At 42.5% G+C, this 5,205-nt stretch overlaps 1 pseudogene; it reads right to left on the bottom strand.

Moving 5' to 3' along the window:
- Positions 1 to 3,718: 3,718 nt before the first annotated feature.
- On the bottom strand, positions 3,719 to 5,001 carry LOC148943816 (uncharacterized; annotated as a pseudogene).
- Positions 5,002 to 5,205: the final 204 nt, after the last annotated feature.

The following is a 5,205-nucleotide window of genomic DNA, read 5'->3' as shown; positions in this document are numbered from 1 at the left end:
ATCCCCAAATATATTAATTACTGAACCTTTTGACAATGCTGAAAAAATTATATCTCTAAACGTTGTTTGGATGTTTGTTTTGGAAATGGGCGTGGGGAAGGGGTTCTCTTAAATCACTTTGACTCTTATAAATAGCAGAGTAATTTCGAATTTAAAATCAAATGAGACCCATCTGAATTTAATTTGACTACCCATTCATATAAACCTTACATACCACCAGGGCATAACTTAAAATCCTAGCTCTAGAGTCCTGCTTGGTTGTGCCAGCCCTGGAGGCAATGTTATGTGTTCTGTCGATTATTTTGAATAAAATTGCCATCGCACAATTTCAGTTGGATACGTTTGGTGATAAGAAGGGAATGGGAGGGAGGCTATTTGATCTCCGTCACTATTGATCCTCAAAAAGGAGCTAGAACTTTCAATTTCAACCAAATGAGCCACCTCTAAGTGTTTGTTTCAGAAGTGGGGGCGGGTGGGTGGCTCTCTCAATTTACCTTGACTCTTAAAAAGAGCAAAATAATTTCGAATTTAAAATCAAATGAAATCCATCTGAATTTTATTTGACCACCCATTCATAAAACCTTACATGCCCTTATGGGAATAGCTCAAAATCTTTGCCTTGGAGTCCTGGGTGGTTTTGCCAGCCCTGAAGGCATTGTTAGCAGCAGTTGTTGCAGAAGCAGTGTTGTGCAAATATTGCCTTTTTGGTAAATTGATCATATCCTTATCATTTCAAAATAAAATCCAAATTAATGCGCTCAGTCATTCTTTAATTAAACTCTTCTGACAACCCATATACACATAACATGTTATGATTTAGTTCAACACTCCCTTCAACATTCCCTGAAAGACTGATCTTAATGCCATTTGTATTTTGGGAAAGTAGAAGTCAAACAATCATACCTTTCCTCAATAGCATATAATATATGTGAACAATAAACAAATCGCACAGCTTTCAGCCCTTGACCTGAGGCGTTGAGACAGGGATTGACATCTCCAAATACATAATTACTGAACCTTTCGACAATGCTGAAAAAATGGTATCTCTAAACGCTGTTTGGATGTTTGTTTTGAAATTGGGTGTATTTGGGAGGGCGGAGGTTCTATCAAATCACCTTGACTCTTAAAATCACCTTGACACAAGCATAAAGCAAGGTGTCCCATAATGCTACATCCCCCTTCAGCTATTTAAAAGAGATGAGCTCCTTCTACCTCTAGGCGTGGAGGCGCTAGGCTTACTCTGCTAACTGCCATAACTTGGCAAATTATCAATGAATGCAGGACACAACAGAACACTACACCGGGAGGCACAAGGCTCACTCCCATCAGCTGCCAATGGGTTTTGGGAGACTTTTACTAGACACAAATGCTTCATTGTCACTTCCTTATTCATTATGGGTTTAGTCTCTCTGGTGGCTTCACCACTCTACCGGATCTTGTGGCCTGAGCAGCTGTTGCTTGTGCTTCAATTGTGCTAGACGGTTCACTTGCTGGCAGGTGGGGCTCATCTATGGCCATACCGGGCTCGGTGGTGGTAGTCGGGAATCTCTGCAATAATCTGTGCATATTCATGCCTGTGGCAGTGTCAGGACAATCTGCAACCTGTCCCTGGTTTAGTGACCTTGACACAGCCCCGAAGGGGTTCTTCACGGCAGGTCTATCATCAGGTGTGAGTGGAGAGGCTGCTTTGATTAAGTGTCTTCGGTTGCAATGAAGGATTGTACCATCTTTAGTTGATAGGTAGTACGATCTAGGCTCATCTGCCTCTTTAATTATTTCCCCCTTTTCTACGGCATTTCCGGCTGTTTTCTGAAGAAGACCTGTTCACCTCCTCTGAGCTCGGGATGTTCTCTAGCATGTCGGTCAGAGTAGGATTTCTTTCTGGGTTGAGCTATCTTTCTGCTCGCCAAGAATTCAGAAGTCTGTACCACTCTCTTTTCCAAGGGCTTTTCTGTGCATGGCAGTTTTGAGCGGAGCTGGCGGCTTATGAGCATTTGTGAGGGGGCAGCTAAACCGTCTATTGGGGTGTTACGGTATTCCAGAATGGAAGTTTTTAACTCAAATCTAAGTTTTAACTCAAATCCCCAGTCTCTGGCAAACCTTTTGATTTCTTGGGACACAAATTGTCTACCATTATCGGACATCATGACCTGGGGTATACCATGACGGGCAAAATGTGACTTCAGTTTCTAAATGACTTCTGCAGATGTTAATTCACGCAATAGATCAGTTTAAAAAAAGCGGCTATGATAGTCCACCACTAGGAGGTAGCTGGCTCCATGCCAGGTGAATATGTCACAGGCAACTTGTTGCCAGGGGAGAACTGAAACTGGTGAACAGATTAGTGGCTCTTTTTGCAGACTCCTGCTGTTTTTTTGCATGTGTAGCAGCTGACAATCAGATTTTCTATGTCTGTGTTCAGTCGAGGCTGGTGGGTGGCTCCACCTGTCATGTCTGATAGGAGGAGCCTTGATAAAGCATCAGCGACTGGTATTTCAGCACCAGGTTGGTAAGTGAAACTCAAGTCGTATGGCTGAATCTGGAGCATCATCCTTTGTAGTCTTGCTGGGTCCTTGTGCAAAGGCTGTCGTAAGATGGTTTCAAGAGGTCAATGATCAGTGAACACATCGACTTACCTTCCATAATTGTAATGATGGAAGTATCGGCAGCAAAATACAATTGCGTAAAGTTCTTTCTCTAGCTGTGAGTATCTTTGCTCGGTAGACGTAAGGGCTTGTGAAGTGTATGCTATTGCCTGTCCATTTGTTGAGATGTATGCTGCTAGGCCGTGTGATGAGGCATCGACTGTCAGGTCAATTGAGGTAGTTTGATGATCAAAGAAGTGAAGTTGCGACACGATGGAGCCCTTTATTTCCTTTAAGGCAACATCGTGCTTTGTTTCCCAAACAAAGCCTTTGTCTATGCAGATGGCACGAAGGTCCTTGCATTTTGTTAATAGATTAGGGATGTATCTGGCTAAGTAATTTAGCATTCCTAGGAGGGTGGTCTGCTCTTCTTTGTTCGCTGGCTTCGGCGTTGCATTAATTGCAAGTAGCTTCTCTGGATCAGGTTGAATCCCTTTTTCGCCAATCATATCGCCAAAGTATGTAACCTCTTGTACCCCAAACTTACATTTACTGAGGTTGAGCCTCACCCCTTTTGCTAGAGCCCTCTTTAAGGCAGCAACAAGACGCTGATTATGCTTTTCCAGGGTTGAACCGAAAACTAGCAGATCGTCTATGATGACTATAAAGCCAGTGAGACCTTCAAACACCTCCTCATTTTGCCTCTTGAATTCCTCCTGCGCTGTAATAATGCCAAACAGCATACGCTTGAAACGGTATCTTCCAAGGATAGTGTTGAATGTGGTTAGGTCTGAGGATTCCTCATCTAGCGACAATGACCAGTATCCTGAACTTGCGTCTAGCTTTTTGAAGCACTTTGCTCAATGCAAGTTGGATGTAGAGTCTTCTAGCGTTGGAATAGGGTAGTGGGGTCTTCTGATGGATTTATTGAGATCCACAGGGCCAATACAGAGACGGGCAGTGCCATCTTTCTTTTGAACGGCCACCATGGAGTTTACCCATTCAGTAGGAAGAGTCACCTTCTCAATGACACCGTCTTTCTCCATTTTATCAAGCTCTGATTTAAGCTTGTTGCAAAGAGCTGATGGAATTTTACTTACAGCATGAACCTTAGGGATGGCCCCGTCCTTCAATTAAATATGGCACTTGCCATCCAGATTTCCTAGCCCATCAAAGACATCATTAAATTCTTAAATAACCTCCAAAACAGAGTTGCAGATTGGTACTTCAGTGCTTGCAGCAGAGTTGACATTCATGATCAGTTTAATAAGTTTCAGATCCAAGCTTGATCTGAAACTGATTATGGGAATAGAGTCTGCTTCTACAATGTAGAACTGCTGGTTGGAAGGCCTTGATTGTTCATAGGTACAGCTTAAAGTACATGTTTCTAGAACGGGAATCCTGCCACCACAGTAACTAGTGAGCTTCTGCTTAGCCTTAGTTATTTCTGGCTTTGGCAAGAGCATGTCAAAATACTTGATAGGAAGGATATTTGCTTGCGCTCCTGCGTCAACTTTGAAGCTAACTGGCAACTGGGCGTTAATTTTGAGAGAAACTATGGCTTCTTCCTTGTTATTTGTTTCTTAGACTTCATGCAGAAATATCTCGTCCTCATCATCAGAGTTTTTAAGTGTGTTGTTGGTGCCTGAAACTACATTTACGACTTTGTTGCTTCTGCAGACGCGTGCAAAAGGGTTAGGCTTGCGGCACTTTTTAGATGTTTTTCCTTTTGCAGGACATGCATGACTGGGGCTGTAGCTACCTCCACAAAAGTAGCATTTTCTAGATCTTGGGCTGGTGGTCTTGAACTCGTCGTGTCTTCTTCTTTGACGGCGGATGATTTTATGAATGGAATCAACTTCTTTTTTTATGCTACCTTCATCAAACGTTCTTTAATTTGCCTGGGTTGTTTCAAACATGCGACATTGCTCTATAGTTGTTTCAAGGATTAGGGGCTTAGGGCATCCCCTTCTACTAGCAGGCGCTCTCTGATACGTGGGTTCAGTGTTCCACAGACTATTCTATTTCGTACCATTTCATCTGCTTCCCTGTAGCTACAGGCCTCAACCAAGGTTTTCACCTCTGTTATGTAGCTTTCTATGTTTTCTCCCTCCTGTTGGTCACGTTTCTGAAAGACGTACCTTGCAAACACGCTGTTTGTTTTAGGTGTTGCATAATCTTTGAATTTTGTCATGTATGGCTCAAGCTTGTCTTTTTCACTCTCACTGAAGGTGAAAGTATTAACTATCTCTCTTCCCTTGTCTCCCACCCAAATAAGTAAGTAGGCGCACATGATATTCTCAGTTTTCCCAGATAATGGGCCAGCAAACATAAGACAAGCATGCTGCTCAAATCGTTTCCATTCAGCTGGAAGACACAGCGAGTCACAACTGATACTTGGCTGGTTGACATCCATTATTGGTCACTCACTTCTGACACCATGTAATGTTTGGTAGATAAATCTTTATTTAAAACCCAGGCAACCTATAATAAAGAATACTATAAACAAAGCTATCAAGACAACGCATCAAGGCAAATAATCATAAGCACGCAATGGCAGCTGGTGCACAACCACAAGCATAAAACAAGGTATCACATAATGCTACAATGGGCATTAAAA

This window comes from Artemia sp. Qi Xiang Cuo, chromosome 15 (genome assembly GCF_049724085.1).
Source record: "Artemia sp. Qi Xiang Cuo chromosome 15, ASM4972408v1, whole genome shotgun sequence".
Taxonomy (NCBI): Eukaryota; Metazoa; Arthropoda; class Branchiopoda; order Anostraca; family Artemiidae; genus Artemia; species Artemia sp. Qi Xiang Cuo.
The sequence above is the reverse complement of the archived record's forward strand: the minus strand, read 5'-3'. Positions and strand labels throughout refer to the sequence as shown.